Source organism: Podarcis bocagei (assembly GCF_964188305.1).
Source record: "Podarcis bocagei genome assembly, chromosome: 1".
Lineage (NCBI taxonomy): Eukaryota > Metazoa > Chordata > Lepidosauria > Squamata > Lacertidae > Podarcis > Podarcis bocagei.
In genome coordinates, this window is record NC_138125.1 from 76,183,126 (window position 1) to 76,204,247 (window position 21,122).

The following is a 21,122-nucleotide window of genomic DNA, read 5'->3' on the forward strand; positions in this document are numbered from 1 at the left end:
CCGGCTAGCCCCACGTTTCCCCGCCCTCCCTCCCTTTAGTTGGGCTTTAGGTAGGTCTGACTTTGCTATGGGCTTCGGCCTGTCGCCGCAAGGGGCATGGTAGGAATTTTTCCCAATTGGCAATTTCCAGCCTTTTGGTTTTTCGCCTACCTCGTAGCAACTCGTCACAACTCTTCGGCATTGGCGGTAGGCATTGGTAAGAAGGGGTTAAGAGGATGTGTGGGGGGGAGGAACGCCATCACCTCCCCCCAGTGAACGAAGGGTGGTCCGTTAAAGGACTCCGGGGGGCGTGGCCCTGTCCGAAGCCTATGGAGGTGTGGGCCAAAGGCACGCCCCAGAGCGGTGACCCGGGGGAGCTCTTAGCCGACGTGCCTCAGCGGGAGACTCCCCCGATCAGTGTTAACCCTTCACCGTGTCTCCAGCAAATGGGCTGGAGCCGGATAGACGTTAGGACCAATGCCTAAGCCAACGCCTCTCATTCCTGAATTCAATAAAGTTGTGGCCTAATTCGCCCAATTAACCTTAATCATGGTGTCTCGTGTGTTTATTTATCTTGGTGGGGGGCGGGAACTCGCCACGCAAGGAACACAAGCTCATTAACAGAGAAGGTACAAAGGTCATGGTTTTCAGTGGAGGTGGAGGGTGACAGTCAAGTCAGTGAGCATTCCTGCTGATAGGTTTGCAGCACAGAGGTGACGGAACATTGCCAGCTAGTGGCTGTGATCTAGCACTTTCCAGTGCAGTTTTCTGACACTTATCAGACTTTTTGTAGTTAGGAAAGTGATGGGACAATTGTACTAGGAAGTGTGGGGTAACAACCAGTTTTGTGTGCAAATAAGCCAGTCGTCTGGAATGACTGTCACATTCTTTCACTAGCCTGTTATGACGTTCAGGATAGGTAACTGTCAAGCTGGCCTCTTTGACAGGGTCTGCTTTAGTAATAATAAGAAGAAAAAACTACAATTGAAACGACAGTGTAATTCTGTGCAAGGAAGTAAGTCCCTCTGCATTCTGTGGGGTTTGTTAATCTGGCTCTGCCAAGCCCAAGGAATCACTGGGTTCTGCAAGTCCCAGAGCAACCATGATGGACTAAAACAGATGGCAGCAGTGTAACGTTCAGACTCTGAGCAAGCCCTGAGAAACACAAAAAACAAAACAAAAACCTGCTTGTGGGTCAAATTGACTTTCTGCTGAAGTGAGTGACCTTGGTACCCGTCGATAAGCAGACTGCTTTGCTAAGAGGCGGAGCAACATCCATGGTGTGGAGATAAAAAGAGATGCCCAGAAGAGAGAGCTGCTAGGCACCCCTCTATTTATCTTTTATTTTCTATTGTTTTGTTTTCCTTTCCCCTCTCCTTCTCCTTGTTTCCTCCTTTCTATCTGCTGCTGTTGTGGCTCTGCTGGAGATAAAGGATGCTTGGACCTGCCTACCCACTGCACTGGATTGCTAGCTCTGGACTTGATGCTAAAACGCTCTGCAGCTCAGAATGGATAAGAAACTTAAAATGGCTTAGGAAGCTTCAAAATCAATTGGCTGGAAGGTATTTTAGTACAGAGATGGAGTGTATATGTTGGTCACAGGGCCTGACTTCATTCCTATTCAAGTTGCTTCATTAGTTGTTCCGTCCATAATAATAATAATGACCATTTAAAAATGGTTTCTGTGGGGAAAGTTGTGGGCCAGAAAACAACAACAAAGCTTGGACATGGAGCTTTAAGCATAGACCTGTACCTGGAAAGAGCAGAGCAAAACGTATTGTGGATAAACCCTAACTCTCTCTGACTCTCCTGATTTCTCTTTCCTTTTTCTGCTGAGTCACTTCTGGGCAGCTGTTCCTTTTACCTGCACCTTCCCTCTGTGTCTCTCTAAGTTTCTCTCCCCGACTGCTTTCCTCTCCCTCTTACTTAGTTCCACATATAACTGATACATCTTTCCTTTCATAACTTTAAGTGAACAATTATTACAGTTAACTATATAGTTTCAAAAGTCCATATGCCCCCTTGAATTTAGACATAGTCTTTTAGGCAATGGGGTTATCTGTTTTACTTCAGGAGTTATAATTCTTTCTAGGTGGCAACCAAAAAAGGTGGTATCCAAGCAGGATTGAGATGAGTGTGAGCTGGGTTGTCTCTCATTTACTTGTGCAAGAGGAGGTGGGTATTCTCTATAGGCAGTGGGCCAACAACCGTACTGGCATCTTTTGGCTCCTGAAGTCGCCTCTCTTCTGTCTGTCCTGCTAGTCTGAGTGTACAGGTTGGTTGCTGCGCCACAATTGCCTTTGATTCCTTCTCAAAACTTGGTCCTCTTGAGTTACCATCTCAAACGAGTGTGTGTCCAGTTGACTTTGGACCTCAGTTTTCTTCCACTCCTCATTGTGTCACTCCACTGGCTGTATCCAAATTTGCTTGCTCACATGTAGTGTGAGTAGGTCTTTAGTTGACTTGTCACAGTAGTATTGCCTGTCTTAATTTCTGTTCTGCAATCAGCTCAGCTCATCTGTTGGAGCTCTCTGGCTGTAGTAAGCCACACCCATTAGTAACAAGGCATTTGTCCTTCAACCCATCATTCCCTGTGCTGGACTCCCATCCAAACCTTATGAAGATGTGTTCTGGTGGTCCAGGATATCTAGATATGCACCAGTCCTTGCTTTTCTGGCTTTGATCAAAATTCTCTGAGCCATTTTGACAGCTGATTCAGCTGTTCTATTGCTCTGGGGATGTCTGATGATCAAATTCCCACTGCTTTTGGAATGTTCTGAAACTGTGGTCCGTTGTCAGAGCATATAATATCTGCTATTCCATAGTGGGCAAAATGGCACTTTAGTTTCTTTATAATTGTCTCAGATATAATATCTGGCAGTGGATCTCTCTCCCCCCCCCAAGTTGTAGCAGTAGTTTACCATGTTGAGATAATCTTTCTATCCCACCCTTCACCTGTTTATCTCAGGTGGTTCACAACATGTGCTGAAGCCTGTTTGGGGCACTCAGCAATGGCTCCTGCATGATGGTTTCCAGTGGCTTATGGTCCAACTGTGCATGCACTCTCTGGCCAAATGTAAGTTGATGGAAGCATTTCATGCCAAACACTACAGCCAACAGTTCTTTCTTCCAATCTGTGCATATCCTCTTTCAGTTTCTGATAGTGCTCTACTGGCAAATGCAACTGGCTGCTGTTTCTGTAGCAGCACAGCTCTTGGCCCTGTCTCAGATGCATCACATTGTGTAACACTAACTGCTCCCCTGGATTGTAATACCTTCATAGAGGACTCCTGGCTATGGCGTCCTTTATCTTCTCAAACGACTTTCTGACCATTCCCATTCTACCTCTTTGTGTGTTAGCTATCGGAGTGGCTCACACTAATCTGCTAGCCAGGTAGTTTGCCATTCCCAAAAAATCTTTGCATCCTTAGGTCTTGGTAACACCTGGATTGCTCATACTTTTGCTGGGTCCACTTTCAGACCCTCTGCTGTCAACAGGTGGCCAATGTATGGCACTTCCTTTAGTTGTAACCTGACTTTATTTGGGCTTTGTATTTCTTTCTCTGCCCCTCTCCAAAAACATGCTTCATTTTTTGTCACAATCTCTTGCAGCTTCCTTTCCAGTATCATCTTCTCCCACAATTAGTATGTCATAAGCAATGATATTGAGGCCTGGAACATTCTCTGCTTTTTGATTCAGTCGATGCTGAAATACTTCAAGGCAGGGCCCACAGCATCCACAGCCAAATATACCTGCCAAAAGGAGTTGCAAAAGTGGCAAGACAGCTTGACTCTGAGCTGAGTTCTGTATGCCAGAATCTTTTTTTTTACTTCAAACACAGAGGAAACCTTGGCTCGGGACTTCCGGGTTAGCGCGAACAGCTAATGGCGGATTCCCTCCAAGCTCCGGAGGGAATCGGCTCCGCTGGAGATGGGTCTTGCCGCGACGGCGACGCGGAGACCCTCAAAAACCGCAGGCGCGGATGCCTGCAGACCTGGTGACTCGGTGGGCACCTTAAACGCCCCCTCTGACCCACGAAGAGCCTTTTTAAAGGCTTCGGAGAGGGTACGGAGAGCGGCGCGGTGCTGGGAGTAGACCGCTACCCCAGTGGAGCGAAGCCGCGTGCCATGGCTGAAGAGTGCTGACTTTTTTCCCTGAATTCGGCTGGAAAAGAAACAACCCATGAGTAAAGCGGAATTGGGACTTTAAAATATTTGGGACTTTAAAATATTTACTTGTGAATTCGGTACGACCGGGGTGTGTGTTAAAGGGAAGTCCGCACACAATAGAAGAACTAAGCTGGAGAGCCTACCCTTTGCGGGGTGAGTTAAAAAAGACATTAACTTCCAAGATTTGGCGAAAAGAAATTTTGAGCTGGAGTGAAAGAGTGGAATTTTAGAAGTTTTCTTTCTGTTGTGTATAACCCCCCCTCCCGGGCCCGGGAGCGTCCTGTGTTTGAGCATATGGAAGAGGAATACGGAGTTTGACAGCTGTCAAAGCTGTCAAACGGACAGTTTAAAGCTGAAAAATTGTTATTTAAGATCCCTCTGGATTAAAATGAGTTACAATTGAACTAAAATCGTTGGAAACAAAGAAACAACAACGAGTCAGAGGTTTGTTGGAGAAAGATTACTAAGTAACCAGATTCCCTCTAGGGGGAATTCTGTGACATTACAATGGCTGCGGATGGAAAGTTACTAGCGGAAATTGAAAGAATGTTCTATTTGGTGGGAATCTTACAAGAGCAGAGTCTGACTATGAATAAACAACTCACGACCTTGACCTCTGGAATAAGCAGCTCTGCTGAATGTATTGAGGACTTGAATGAGAAAGAATCTGCAGCTGAATTGGAAATGATATCTCAAGAAGTGGAGGAGACTAAACAAGGAAAAGAGAAAGTAAAGATGGAAAGTACCAACCAGAAGCTTACACTAGTGGAGTATAAGCAAGGAGATTTTTGGATCACATCGATTACAAATCTGCGAAAGATGCAAAAGACAAAGGAGGAGGCCCCTGGAGTATATGGAATACAGGAACTTAAAATAAAGAAGAAATATGATTGGGGCCTCCACTCTGACTCTGAAGATGCATGGCCTGTGGAACTTTTGCAGCAGTTGTTCTTAAATACTCTGGTGGGAAGAGAACCTGGTTTGATGGGGATAGAACTCCTTCGAGATTCGACGACCAACATAAAGGACTACCAACAAGACCGGCGGAGAGGGACTGAAAGAGACTTGAAAGCCTCGGATGTGAGGAATCCAGGCTAAGAACTGTTATTTTGGACACGTATTGGGGAAGGGACGAAAACCGGGGATGGGAGGGAGGGAAGAATAGAACTGTAAAAACACTTATGACTTTTGGGTTTAGTTAATATGACTTTTATCTAATACAAAATGGGAAATCGATGGAAGGGAATTTGAGTCCAACTTAGGAAAAAACTTATTTTTCATAAAAGATGTAATATTAAGATGGTAAAGAGGAGAAATAATAACTTGCTGACAAAATTATGGGAATTGGGGTGCATGAAAGGGGGTGGGGGGAAGTCAAGGAACAAGGTTAAGAAAGTAGGATTTTCTGAAATTATACATGTTTTTGTCTTTGTCTTTTTTGTGTGTGTCATGTTTTTATAAAAGGTGAAAAACCAATAAAAATTGCTTTAAAAAAAAAAAAGGAAACCTTGGCTCGGGGTAGGTCACTTCCTACACCATCAATGGATGATAGTGAGTAATGGCTGCATTTTAATGCTCTGTTCAAAGGTTTAGGATCAATACAAATATGCAGCCTTCCCGAGGGTTTGCAGAAAATAAATAAGACTGCTGATCCATGCTGTACTATAATTTACTGCGGCAACCATGCCTTTAGCTTGTAGGCTGGCCAGTTCCTGCTTCAGCAGTTCTGCCCGTGCTACTGGTACCCTTCTCAGGGGAGTTCTCAATGGATTTGCATTCAACTTCCCTGCTAGATGTCCCGCTCCCTGAAAAACACCACCAAACATCTGCAATATATTCACCATTGTCCAGGCAGCTGGTTTGCTCTCTTCACTGGTCCGTGGCACATATACTCTATTCTGATGTTGTACCTGAATGAGTTGCATGGCTTGCACTGCTTTGCTCCCCATCGATGGTCTCTCCGTTCACAATAACAAATTCTAAGCAATAAAACTTATTGTTGCAAATCTTAACTCTGCACTTGCCCACAGATTTCAGGATACTCTGGTGACATGGTTCACTGTCTGTCTTTTCATTAACCATTGTCACTGGCAGCGCATTGCAGCTTGCTTCACAATCCAACAGAGAGCAAACCATTTTTTTGTTCAACAGCATATAAAAAAAGTGTAGTACGGTAGGTATTAGTCCCCTCCCCCAGTATTTCCTACTATGTGAACATCCGGATATGGTGATCCCAAAGTCAATCTTAGGATATCCTGACAGTGTTCAGACTCATCACTGTCTTCCTGCACTGTTTTCACTGTCTCAGAGGTTTCTTCACCCTCCTGCACAGGCTTTGAAAATGGTTTGGCTTACCATGTGCTTTGCACCAGTGGCACAGCATATGCCCACGCCACCTGAGGAGGACGGGATGCAGAGGCCGCCCTCCACGCAGCACAGTCCAAGTGAGGACAGGGGTAGAGAAGCTGCCACCAACTCTCCTCCTGCTCTCCGCCCCCCCCGGTCAAACTTGCCCTGGGAGCACAGCTGTGGCCAGGCGCAAGCCCCACAGCCAGAAGTGTGGGCAGCACTGTCCTTTCCCTGCCCCTGGAACAGACTCGACCTGGGGGTGGAGCTGCCATGGCTGGGCACAAAGCGCACCTCAGCTGAGGAGGGTGGGCAGCAGCATTGCCGCTGACTCTCTTGCTCTCCACCTACGGGTCAGACCTGACCAAGGAACAGAGCTGCAGCCAGGCATGAGCACCACAGCCCAGACACAGCTCCTTCATGTGCCAGAGCCAGATTCCGATGACGGAGCTTGTTTTGAAGGCACCTGGGGACACCCCCTAAAAAAATTGCACCTGGGACCAAGTCCCTCCCCATTTCCCCCCCACACTGCAGTCCACATGTGCTAGGTATTTTTATTTATTTATTACTCTTTACATGTTGTTTCCCACAATACAGGCATTGTATCCTGGGTGCCCCATCGCTATGTTGCATACCCCAGTGTTCTGCACCTGTGTCTCTTCTGTGCCTGCTAATGGTTTAATTCTTGCTTCAGAAAGTTCTGCTGCCCTGCCTATCTCTGCCTTTAACACTGATGCAGTGTTAAATCTGCTTCTCGCAACAGTTGCTCATACAAATTCTGATCTCTTGTCCCACAAACAATTCTGCCTCTGATCACCCCAAAACAACAAGTTGATTCTAGAGTCCTTAATAACAGCAACAAACAGAAAACCTCTCAGACCCATGCCTGGAAAGCATAGGGTGAAGTGTGGATGAACCCTAAGAGTCGAGCGGGAGTATCATAAAACAAATAACTTTATTTAAACAAGCTTTCTTTCGACTCCGAACTCTCTCTGACCCTCCTGCTCTTGCTATACTTTCACTGATTCACTTCTGGGTTATTCAGTTGTTAACCAGTTTCTCTCCCTGACTGCTGTCCTAACTCTGACTTAGTTTCACATACTTTGATACAACCTTCTCCTCCTCCATCCCCTTTCCCTCTCTCCCCTTCCCACCCACTATCTCAGCCCTTGCCTTGCCCACCCACTGCCAACAAAATGGGATCCTTCCTCAGAGTGAAGCATTGTGGGTGAATTTGCCCAGACCATAACTTGGCCTCAACAGCAGCCAAGTACTATTTAAAACTATATAACAACTTTTGAATATGAGTTCGCCACCACAAGCCCCCATTCTTCCTATGTTTCTATGATGGTTTGGAAAATAAATGCAGAGTGATTTTCAGTGCATATCTGATCACATTCTGGTTATTGTTTCCTTTCTTCCTTCAAAAGATGTAGCCTGCTAGGCAAAAACAGACTTGGTAGTTGGTGAACTCAGGTTGCTCTAGCCCCAATGGCACCTAGTAACATTTCTAGCAATACAATTTGTGCAAAATGAATTACAAAATGAGTGAATGAAAACAATACTTGATGACCATATTTGTTATTGAACAATAGTTAATGACCATATTTGTTATTGAATAAAATAAAAATACTTACAGACTAACAAAAGGTCGACTCAACTGCAACATTCAGTTCAACTGAGCATAAACAGCCCTTCTCAGCTTTCATTTACTACCAAGTTACACAAGTGAAGAAAGAATGCCTGACTTCCTGGTTTATACCTAATAGGGACTGTGTAAAAATTATCAACAGGGAGCAGAGCAGTAAAGCTATGAAAGGCTCCAGCAATGATGCAACAGCTACTCCTTTGCTATCGAAAGAGCCTACAGTATATTCTACAGTATGCCAGGGTGATACAATGTCTGCCACAAGGGCAATTAGACTTTCTGCAAATTAGAGACTGTCCTCTGATCACAGAACATTGGCATCCTCCTCTCACCATTGGTGTGCATGTTCTCTGAGGGTAGCTTGCTGCTCTGCTGTTCCAAGGTTAACAGTGAAAGACAGGTGGGACATTGGTGACTCTGTGACTGCCCAGAAAGCCATTCTGTTGTGCAGTAAACACACAGAACTGTTACTCCATTGCTTCATGGGATCCAAAGATCTCTTCCTTCACACTAGCAGATCCATTGAGGGGGAACTGTGCTTTTTCCATATTGGAATTTCAAGGCACAGTTGCTTGAAGTCAGCAATTCTTCCTTTGCAACTGCAGCATGAATTTGACCAGGTTTCTTTTCTCATTTGGTGCCTTTTTCATATTTAAAAAGTGCCAAATACAAGCCATGTTTGCACACTACCAAGGCAGTACTTCAGTCTCTCTGCTGTTTCACCTAGATGACTGAGTTGTGTCCAAGACCATACAGAGTGAAACATTAATATGATTATTGCAAATTTAAAATTGAGAAGTTCCCTCCCTCTCCTCGCATTCCGCGCAGTCTCCTCAGCTTCCCAAGTGGTGAACAGATCCAAGGCAGATTCACAGGATCACCTTTCTTTTGCTATGGTCTGTTTTATTTCTACATCACTTTTGGCACAAAGGCCCCCAAAGGAGTGAACGACATTAATGCGAATTACAAAAGAAATAGGCAACAAAAGTATGATACTTATAGCAGGCCAATTGAAACAATGTAAAACAGCATCTTTTGGAGGAGAAAGCTCTAGAGATTTGCAATGGGGACATGTTTTGCAATGTCTGTTCACAAATGTTCAAGTTGAAACAGGTAGCAGGCAAGCTGGCAGGAAGACAAGTAGTTCTGTTCCCAAAGAAAAAGAAAACCCCACTATTTGTTCTTTTCTGCCTGCCAGCTCCCCAAATTAAAAATTGTTTTGCCTTTCTCTGGTGAAATTCAAACTGCACATGCCGTTCCTTTCAGCTCCACTCTAGGCAATTGGCTACGATACATTTCAGCAACTTAGATATCTACTGTATACCAGATCCTAAGTTTTAGGCTATATACAACCTGAGAGAGCAGAAAGTTTAATAACAAAACAACATACTAGAATACTATAAAATAAAACTTCATTTCAAGCGTCTGATCACATTCAGATCACATAAATCAAATATAGATGCACATTTTTCTGACTTTGATTTGGCTGCATAATTTATACATCCAAACTCTCAGTAATTCCTCTATAGACTGTTTTATGCTAATCATCCCACAAGAGATAACAACTGTAATCAGTGAGCTTTCTTTTACACTTAATTAGTGATCTTGTATTGTTGGTGTGTTCTTCTTGCTGGCTATGTTTTACACTTAATTTCAAAATAAAAATTCATGCTAAAATAAAACGTTCCTTAAATCCATTCAGTTCATGAAATGTGCAATGATTCTCAGCAAAACAGAAGCTGGGAACCTGTGGCTTTCTGAATGGACTACAAGTCCATCAGCCCCAGAAAGCAATGACAATAGTCAAGGATGATGGCAATTGTACTCCAACATCATCTGGAAGACCACAGGTTTCCTACACCTACAGCAAAAGGACACCTAGGTCAGAGTTGCGGTTACAGTGTAGTCCTGTGAATGTTACTTAGAAGTAAGTAAATCCAAATTAATTAAATGGAGCATACTGAACTTCCAAATAGGTGTTTATTGTATTGCACTGTCAGTGCCTATAGAAAGTCATAAAAACAGTTAAGCTGAAGATAGGGGTGGAGTGGGGGTTGGTTTATTTTTGGGGACGGCAATTCCTCCTTCCCCCTGCAGCCCTTTGAAAAGCTATTCTGGGTAAACAGCGTGGGAGGAGGGAAGGAAAAATCAGTGAAAATTGCCTCCCCTACGTCCCCAGCAGGAGATTCTACTCCATCTCAGTCCGTTGAAACTGCCCTTGAAGCTAACCCAGAAACTCCAGCAGCTGAAGAATGCCATGGTGAGACTCCTTACGGGGTCCTCGTCGTGGGATCACATTCACCCGGTGCTATACCAGCTGCACTGGCTCCCGGTGAAGTACAGGATCAGGTTTAAGGAGCTGGTTTTAACCTTTAAAACCCTATACGGCCTAGGACCCTCGTAGCTACAGGACCGCCTCTCCTGGTATACCCTACAGAAGACCTTATGGCATGCTAACAACAACACCTTGAAGATCCCGGGCCCCAGGGAAATTAGACTAGCCTTGACTAGAGCCAGGGCCTTTTTGACCATGGCCCCGGCCTGGTGGAACGCTCTCTCACAAGAGAGGAGGGCCCTGCGGGACTTGACATCTTTCTGCAGGGCCTGCAAGACGGAGCTGTTCCGCCAGGCCTTTGGGTAGGATGCAGTTTTACTTACTTTCCTTTGTATAAAACAAGCCCAAAGGAGGCTCCCAACCCGCTCCCAGGTCCTTGTATAACCAGTGGGAACAGTTGGTCCTGGCATTATTAACCACTCTCAATTCCAACCTGATAATTGCCACCTGCCCAGATTTTAACTTAACTGAATTAATTTTAAGATGTATTTTAATTATTTGATGTCTGTTTTTATGCTTATTGTATTGTTTTTATGATGTTAGCCACTCTGAGCCCAGCCTTAGCCGGAGAGGGCAGGATACAAATAAAATTTATTATTATTATTATTATTATTATTATTATTATTATTATTATTATTATTATTTTGCAAGAGGAGACCTTCCATTCATGGAAGGGACACTCTGGGTCTAAGCACCTAGATTTATCAGGTTATTCAAACTGATTGGACCTGAGTTGTGTAGAAATTGTCCATTTGGTGTTGGACTGGAGGAGATATCTGAGGTCTTATCAAGAGAGCAGCATGGTAAGAGGTAGAAAGTTGCTCAAGCAAGTGTATTCATTTATAAATGCCTAATTATTATTATTTAAATACAAGGCCAGGGAATCAAGGGCTAGAAAGACTTGTGGTGGCAGGTTGCAATTATGGAGGCATCCTGCCAATACACAGAAGCACTCTCATTAGTACTGTTAAGTTCAGAGGCCTGGGACACAGAACTTAGATGCAGACTCCATTTGCTAAACAAAGATCATAGTATACTACAGAGCACTTTCCTTGCCGGGTTACATACAGACTGGAGTTCTTGCTTCCAGAACTCCCAAAAGTCCTGGGGTGGACTAAGCTTGCTTAGGCCAGAGCATTCCAGGATCCTGGTCTGGATCACTGACTGGATCCGCTCAGTCCTTACAAGTACTGTATAGCACTGAATGAGAGTCAGAGGTCAGATACCAGACACAGCAGATGCTGTTGCTACCAAGGAGAACTCATAGCCATTGCAGTCAAGCCTTCCTGTCCAAGTAGAGACAATGGACATCCTGGGAGGATAGGAGGACTTCACTGTCCTGGGTGCATCCCATCCTGTAGCCCCAAAGAGGCTCAAGCCCTCCTGCAACCCTCTCTCAAAACTCTTTTGCTGTTTGCAAAATGTAGCGTGCACTGAGAAAATTGACAGCGTTCCTCTGACAAACCACAAGAGGCTTTCGAGAACCCTGCCTCATTCCAGTATCTTCCTAACGTCTTGGATGTTAATGAAATGATAGCCAGCTTTTGCATTCCCAGCATTGCAACGATTCCAGAAATGAGCCGCCACAGTTTAAATTCAGTATTTATATTTCTAAATGAAGGATTAAGTGGTTTTATAGAAGGATTTAATCTGCAGATGTAGATATAGCGTGATTTATGTCCTATTCAGAGTTATTTGGAGGGGGAGGGCCCCAATCATTTCAACAGAATTTATTTCCAATGAAATATATTTAGGATTGTAGTCGGGATTGTGTACTTAAAGGACCCGATCCATCAGGAAGTTTGCCTGTGCAACCCTCCCCCCACCACTGAAATGAATGGGAGCTGTCTTAAGAGCCTTGTTCTTGCATTGTGCCTGATCATTTCAAAGGAGCTGTATGTGTGTGTGCCTTTCACATTTTGAATTGTGTCACACCAAAATTTGAACACAACATGACAGGAAGAAGTCTTTGGGGTCATGCTTTGAGGAGGAAATTGTCTATTATATGCTGCCCTGACTTATGCCAGCCTGTCACATTAGAATCTCATTCTCCATTCCCCCCAAATGATGAAGTCACATATCCTCTTGAATGCAAAATACAAAAAAAAAAAAAAAGATTATCAAGGAACACATTGATACTGTACTGACAAGTCCTATCCAACCCATGAAAGGATTTCTCTTTTTGACAAGCATATTGGGAGGGCTTCTTAGAGGGACAATTTCCCCCCCTTCAAAATGCTGAAGCCGCACCAGCACCAGGAAGAACTTGTATTTCTACACAACTTGAAAAAGTAGTGGAGCCTCCTGAGAATCTGGAGGCTGTTGACCCCCTGTGCTGGGGAGGGCCTGTTCCCTGTCTTGCAGGCCTTTTTCACCAGGCTTGGGAGGGCAGGGCCCTGACTGACTCCAGCTACAAAAGGTGAGGCTGCTGAACAGACTCTCAGGCTGGGGTTTATGGAATTTTGTTGTGGGTTTTCTTTTTTGCTGTTGTTGCCGTTGGGTTTTTGTTTGGTACCTTTATTTTAGATCTTGCTGTGATTTATGTGGAAATTGTTCCGTTCCATTGTGTGTTTCTTTAAAATGTTTTATTTATTGTTTATGACTACTTTTATGCTTTAGTTATGGGTTGTTTTTTTCATGCTGTAAGCCGCCTTGAACTGTGGAAAGGCGGAATACACATAAAATTATGTCTCTCTGTGTGTTTTGCTTTTCACATTGGCAGTTAGTACTGAATGTTGATTTTCATGGCTTTTTGAACATTAGAGGGCACCAAAGAACCACAAATAGTCACTTAGATCCAGAGGCTACTGTTAGCTAAGTACATTTCTCTTGAAATCTCTGCACAAAGGTTGAAGCATAAAATCATAGAATTGTAGGGTTGGAAGGGGATCACAAGGAACATAAAACCTTGCAATGATCGGATTATAATCCATCAAATGACCAGAAGAGGAAAATCTCAACCCGGCAGGGAAAAGATGTCACTGATGGCATCAGGTGCGTCTCACTTAGGAGACCATTCCACAGAGGGGGGGGGGAGGGGAGGGGCACAAAGGCAATTTGCAATGCCTTATGCACACATACCTGAGAGATTTAAGTTTGTTGGTGTCTCTGGTATGTCTCTCTCTTTCATTAAGGGCTTTTGATTGTGCTGTGGATGTTTATTCTGTATTGTTTTGTTGATACTGTTGCTGCAGTTTTGTCATGGCATTTAGAACAATAAACTTAGGAACTAGAACGTATATACCTGGGAGTTTCATTGAACTCAGTGGTGCTTACTTATGAGTAAACGTAAGATGGTGCTTCTAATTATTCATTCATAGATTCAGTGTTGGTGTATGTTAGCTCTAGATATGGCTAATTCTGGAACTCAGAAAATTCTACATGCAAATCATTTGAAATTTAACATGAGTGGGGGTTTTTTCTTCAGCAAGAATAAAAGGAGAAAAGTGTGTCACAGAATGACCAGAGGAGACCAAAAGGAGATCTCTCTCTCTCTCTCTCTCTCTCTCTCTCTCTCTCTCTCTCTCTCTCTGTTGTATGGAAATAAGGGATTTCAAAAGCAACATATAATTTTTCAACACTTTAAAGTATTGTGACATGAGAAACTTTGCCTACCTCTCATTTTTCCAATCTTAAGCTCAGTCCTCCAATTTTCCACAGCAGTTTGTGATTTTTTTTATTAAAAAAGTCCTCATGAGACTCCATCAGCATTTTAATATGAATTTCTTAAAATATGCCAAATTTTCTATGCAATTTTGCCTAATATACACATTTTTGCAAAGCAATTTCCCTGAATAGAATGCATCTTTGTACATTATTTTTGCTTATAGGTACATTTTTATGCACAATTTGCTCTGGTGTCCGCATTTTTGTAAACATTACTTGGCTGAAGAGCTTCCTTTCAAAACTCCACTACATGAATCTGGAAGGAGGACTATGTTTGGATATGCGTAATGTTGCGGACAGTGTGACTGAAGTGGGTTAATCTTTAAATGAGAAGTGAATTAAATTTCTTCCCCATCCCAACCTACCACCAACCCCCTTTTTATATATCTAATAAAGCTACACTAAATTGTCTTCTGTTGCAATTAGTCATATAACAAAACATACACTGGCTACTTAAACCATGTACTCATAGCAAAATCATCAGCAGCAGCAGCATCATCACACACCAAAGAACCAGTTATTCCACATTTAAACTGGTACAATATATGTGTATTTGCATTAGTGAAGTGATAATGCCCCCTAAATCCCACACACGCATTTCAAGGGGACACTTTGGGGGATATTTCTGAGATTGGAGGGAAGGTGAAAATATTCACCGATTTCGGAAAATGGAAATTTTATGAGGTACAGCAGTGCTTTGTAAATCTTGAAGTGCAGGAGCCCGTCGTGACAGCCCTCATGAGTCCAACAAATGCATGCAGCTGTGTTGATCTATTGACACACACACAAAGAGTGCTGGTACGTAGCATAAAACCCTATTTATTAAGATTATCAGCAGACAGTGATAGAATTGTGAGCTGGTAAAAGGGGGCATAATGTTGGAATTTGGCTAGGGAAACATGGGGTCATGTCCCAGATCAGTCGACCACGTGGACTGCACTCCTATGCATCGTCGCCTGGGACTGGCAGTACAGTGGTAACTTGGGTTACAGACACTTCAGGTTTCATACGCTTCAGGTTACAGACTTCGCTAACCCAGAAATAGTACCTCGGGTTAAGAACTTTGCTTCAGGATGAGAACAGAAATCACACAGCAGCGGCACGGCGGCAGCGGGAGGCCCCATTAGCTAAAGTGGTGCTTCAGGTTAAGAAGAGTTTCAGGTTAAGAACAGACCTCCAGAACGAATTAAGTTCTTAACCCGAGGTACACTGTAAGCTTAACAGTGCATAGCTTCAAGACCACATTAGACCAAAAAATATTCAGCTTCCTGAAAGGCATCCTTTAAGCTTTTGATGAGAAATGCAAAGAATTTCGCAAGGAGGCATTACAATTTAAACTGATAGCACGAAATAGGACAGAAGCATTGAGCCTTTGTTTATTTTCCTCCTTCTGCGACTTCCTCCATGCTAATCTGCCACAAACAAGAGTAACTCTTGAAAGCCTCATTATCACCTCACTCGCTGCCGCAAGGAGAATCCATCAGTTACCTCAGTTCTCCAGCAGATGACACCCTCAAGCCTGCTCTGAAAAACATCCCAGAGCTGTACTCCTTTCCTCCTCGCTCAACTCATGTTCCATAATGAGACAGGCAGGGGTAGCAGCCTCTTCCTCCTCCTTTTCCTAAACACTTTGCTTGCAGGGGTGGAACTCCTTTCCACAGGCCTTTCTGATGGCTGGTATTTCCCCACCACCACCACAAAATTAGGCCACATCTTAATATAGTATAATTATGGGAGCATTGTACAGGGGAGAGGGGCGGCTGCCAGCAGGGGCTCTCTCTGCAATCCACAGTGCCTTTGAAGTAACATGGCATGTAGTGATTTGGTGTTGTTCCAAGGGAGCGTTGTTAAGTTGTGGGAGAATGGAAACACGGAGGAGCTCCACCGCTACTGCCAAAAGTATGGTTATGGAAAGATGGGGTGGGGTTGGGGCAGGGGGTTCTGTCCCCTCTCTTTTTATTCCAAGTCAGTCTCCACCCCAAAACCTTTTATAATTTAAAGGTAAAGGTACCCCTGACCGTTAGGTCCAGTCACGGACGACTCTGGGGTTGTGGCACTCATCTTCCTCTATAGGCCGAGGGAGCTGGCATTTGTCCACAGACAGCTTCCGGGTCATGTGGCCAGCATGACTAAGCCACTTCTGGCGAACCAGAGCAGTGCATGGAAATGCCATTTACCTTCCCACCAGAGTGGTAGCTATTTATCTACTTGCACTTGATGTGCTTTCAAACTGCTAGATGGGCAGGAGCAGGGACTGAGCAACGGGAGCTCACCCATTGCAGGGATTCGAACCGAGGACCTTCTGATTGGCAAGTCCTAGGCTCTGTGGTTTAGACCACAGCACCACCCACATCCGTCCTTTTGATAATTTAGCTTCCCCCAAATAACTCTGAATTTCACCCCCACTCCAACCTGAAAATTAAATTCTTACTTAAGAACTTCTGGTTTTACATGGAGATAATGTCAAGTGCAGAAAACACAGTAATTTGGAATGGGCCTAAGAGGGTGGAGGCCAATAATGTAACCATTATTATTATTATTATTATTATTATTATTATTATTATTATTATTATATTTGCGTTTCACCCTGTGTGCAAATAGAGACAGCCTCAAGAAGCAGACACAATATTGAGCACCTAAATGTGGCTTTCACAGAATGCAAAGACATTTTAAAGGGATATATATATATATATATATATATATATATATATATATATATGCAGGTTTTGGTGTCTTCGGGTGTCTTCCCGTGTAATAGTTGGGGTGTCTAGGCGACGTTTCGACGAGGTCTCACTCGTCATCTTCAGGCTGGTGCTTTCGGCTTCTTGTTACTGGAACAGAGTAACTCTGTACTCTGTACTCAGAGTAACAGTACTCTGTTCCAGTAACAAGAAGCCGAAAGCACCAGCCTGAAGATGACAAGTGAGACCTCGTCGAAACGTCGCCTAGACACCCCAACTATTACACGGGAAGACACCCGAAGACACCAAAACCTGCATTCCTGTACCCGTGAAAATCTACGAAAGCATATATATATATATATATATAACCTAAAGGTGCTATTTATACTGGATCCCACTTTTACTGGGCAACTACCTCTCCTGAGGAGGGTAGAAAAAATATCTCCAAGAGAGCACTTCGGGCCATATTGAGGCTGTACTTGGGAGCCAGTCGCTGGGTTACCTCTGCAATTCTCTTGACAGAATCACAGATTTGTAGCGTTGGAAGGAACCACAAGAGTCATCTAGTCCAACCCCCTGCAATGCAGGAATCTTTTGCCCAACATGGGGCTCAAACCCACAACCCTGAGATTAAGGGTCTCATGTTCTACCGACTGAGCTTTAAAACGCAGACCTGTGCCTAGAAAAGCAGAGCAAAGGTAAGTGTGGACGAGCCCTCAGTCTGAGTTTTCCACTTATTGGAGCAACATTCAAGCCTGCCCTGTCTGGAGTCCACTTGGAGCTCTCCAGGGTGCTGCCCACCTTCCTTATCTGCCTTTTATTTTTACTTAGCCTGACCCTGCTTACCCTATGCTACTGAAAATGCAGACATGGGACCATGTGGCCAGGGGCTTGCTGTGTACAATAAAAATGTTCTGAAAACTGTGGGCAAGCACACACTTAAGATTTGCAGCCCTCAGAACAATAGGTGTTCTAGCTTCTAATTTATAATTGTGGAAGGGGAGACCAATAGATCACTTCTGGAGCAAAGCATTTCAAGCCATACAACTGATTTGTGTGCAGTAAGAGGATATATTGAATGCAGCACAGAGCAGTGAGCCAGAACTTGCTACCTGAACGAAGGAAAAAATGCTGAAAATTTTCAGGGATTGTTGCTTTTTTTAAGGAGAAGGAGAACTGGCAGGAAAGTGGAAATTTGGGATAGAGTATGGGACCAATGAAGACTCCCAAAAGTAGGAGGTCTGTAGGACTGACAGAACCACTAAAGCAGGAACCATCTTGCCTACAAGCCAAAGGCATGACTGTTAACCAGAGGGTTGGTGGTTGAGGCCACCTAGGGACAGCTGTGGAAAGGATTCCTGCACTGAAGAGGGTTGGACTAGATGACCCTTGGGGTCCCTTCCAACTACATTTCTATGATTCTGTGGATCAGCAGCCTGCTTAGCATAAGGCTAGGGATGAGAGGAATGGAGTGGTTTCCATTTGGGAATTGTTTGGCTTCTAGAGGGTTATCAAAAACAACTACATACTTGTGACACAAGACTCTGCTGTGATTGTTCTGGGATTCCAACTAGATTCCACACCACCAAGTTGTGCATTGCAGTGACCTGATGCCGATGAACAGAGAACCAAAATACAGCAATTGTCCACTCCTAACCATCCATTAAGTAGTATGGGATATATCCCAAGCCAAGGGCACCTTGGGGTTTTATGTAAAGAATGTATTCTGGCTTATAGAAATGGCCACAGAGTCAAGCTTATTTTACCACTTTGGCAACTCGGGAAGCCCTTCTGTGGAAATCCAGCTGCTCCCTCATTATTCTCTCTTAGACAATCCTTTGTAAATGTTTTCATTTTAAAAGGCCTTGACTGTGTAATTGCTGCTGCTGCTTAAAAAACAGCTGGCTTGATTGCCATTTCAGATTGCATTGTTTTCTTAACCTATATTGTTCATAATATGTGGCTTTGTGATTGTTGCGTTGCATTTTCATTGATGAAAGCCGCATAGGCACCGGCCTTGCTCCAGATGTGTTCCAGCAGCACATACTGAATCAAGAGATCTAGGCCAGCCTTGGCCAATCAGGTGCCCTCCAGATGTTTTGGATTACAACTCCCAGCAACACCTACCCCTAGTGTAAGTGTAAATTAAGAGGAAAAAGCAGGGGTGGGGACCCTTTGAGCAGTTGCTGCTGGAGCATAACGGCCATCATCCCTAGCTATTGGCCATTCTGGCTGAAGCTGATGGGAGTTAGAGAATCAGACAGGAATAATTCAAAATAAAAAAAATTCCTTCCAGTAGCACCTTAAAGACCAACTAAGTTAGTTCTTGGTATGAGCTTTCGTGTGCATGCACACTGTGTATCTGAAGAAGTGTGCATGCACACGAAAGCTCATACCAAGAACTAACTTAGTTGGTCTTTAAGGTGCTACTGGAAGGAATTTTTTTTATTTTGACTATGGCAGACCAACATGGCTACCTATCTACTACAGGAATAATTCAGTGACACAGGTGGAAGGCATAAACTGAGGGAATCACAGCCACAAAGTGACTCGGCAGAACAGCAAAGGGAGAAGGCAAGGTAGAGGAGAGTTCAGCAGGTTTGATTAGGAAGAAAGAGGGTTTTAGTTTTTTGAGATAATGCTTGACACTGTGTTGGCAGCAAGCACTTGTAATAGTGACTGGTGTTCTCTCCATAGTGAACTAGATTAGGTAGAATATTATACTACTAATTTAAAATCTCATAGAAGCAAAAACTGGAGATTCCTCGTACTATTCTTTAGCAAATAGCCCTAACAATTCTAGTAACTATTAAACAAGTATGCAGATGTTGATCATCAGGTTTATTTGTGTATTTAGATGTGTAAAAACCTTTTGACAAAGTCCTTCACCAAAGGTTCCTGAGCAGCCTTAGCAGTCATGATAAGAAGATTGTTCGTCTTATGGCTTAGTAAGAAAGCAGAGAGTAGGAGGTAATGGAAAAGTCTTGCAGTGGTGGGAAGTAAAAGTAGAGTTCCTCAAGTATCTGTATTGGGGGCAATGCTGTTTATTTGCTCATCAGTGATCTGTTAAAAAGGAATGTTGAATTGGCCAGGTGTTGGAATGACACCAAATTATTAAGGGTGGTGAAAAGCTCATCAGACTGCAAATAGCTATAAAGGCTTCTCTCTAATCTAGATGAATGGACAAACAAGGTTCAATATAAGGGTAAAGTGATGCACGTATCTTCAAATATAAACCAAAAGGGTCTGAAATGATGGTGACTAACCAGGAATATGATGTTAGGATCATGGTGAATAATTCAAAGAAAACTTAAATTAGCATGCAACAGCTGTGAAAAAAGGCAGATTATATGCTAGGGATCATGATGAAAGGGACTGAATATGCCCCTATACACTCATGGAACAAAGTTCTTACTTTTTCTTTTTAAAAAAAATATAATTTGTGCACCATTTTTCTAGTTACTGAAAAGCAATTAATGATTCAATAACAAAAACAAAAAAACAGCTCCCTGCCCCATCTCAAAACAGCTACCACAGTGCTGGAAATACTACAACCCGATAAAATACTACAACTTGATAAAACTGACTGGCAGCAGATTCCAGACAGAGGAAAGCAAGAACGTTGTCACACTGCACGTAATTAATGGCTGGAGTTTCCTGGCACCAGATGTGGTGACAGCCATGTGCTTCGATGGCTTTAAAAGGAGATCAGCTAAAGTGCATGGGGTGAGCTGACTAGTGCAATTGTCTCACTTGGTTGGAGCGGTGGTTGGAGCCATTGCGAAAGGCTGCGTGGTCACACTTTCCTGCCTTATTTGCCCCCAACTACTTCCTTCCTTGCCCCCCTCCCCACCCTCCTGCTGAAGTAAAATGGTTTTGCCCAGTTCTCTCGTTTTGTTTTTAAATTGAACTGTTACCACAAGCATCAGCACTAGTGACGTTGAGAGCAGAAATAATAGTGCTAGCAAGGAGAAAGGACTGGATATATGTATGGGAGGAGGAGGCCTGCCGATCTGTCTGATCACGCACACATTAATCCCAGGAGTGGGGCATTACAAGCTTCATAAGTGCAGTCTTAACCACTCAGCTCAAGGCCATGCTGCCATCAGAATCTCCTCACTGCCTGCCTGCCTGCCTGCCTGCCTTCCCTTGCTGGCTTTCAGCCTCCAGACACGACAAATCAGCACATTCAGTGCCTGCCTCACACCCAAAGTGTGGGTGCTGCTAGAGTAGAATGTCAGTTTATTACAAATATGGAATGGGTATTATGTGGCACTTGGAACAGTGCCAGTCCACA

The 21,122-nt window shown here is 43.8% G+C and overlaps 1 protein-coding gene across 2 annotated transcripts in view; it reads right to left on the bottom strand.

The window, feature by feature from the left end:
* SLC67A1 (solute carrier family 67 member 1) overlaps positions 1 to 21,122 on the bottom strand; it is a 108,834-nt gene that overhangs the window by 79,534 nt on the left and 8,178 nt on the right. Inside the window, exon 1 of one of the 2 annotated variants that reach the window (XM_081205341.1) lies at positions 8,133 to 8,260. The exons of the other annotated variant lie outside the window; for it this stretch is intronic. The gene's annotated coding sequence lies outside the window, so the exon portion shown is untranslated. Of the gene's footprint in view, positions 1 to 8,132; positions 8,261 to 21,122 lie in introns of those variants that run through there. 2 annotated transcript variants of the gene reach the window in all.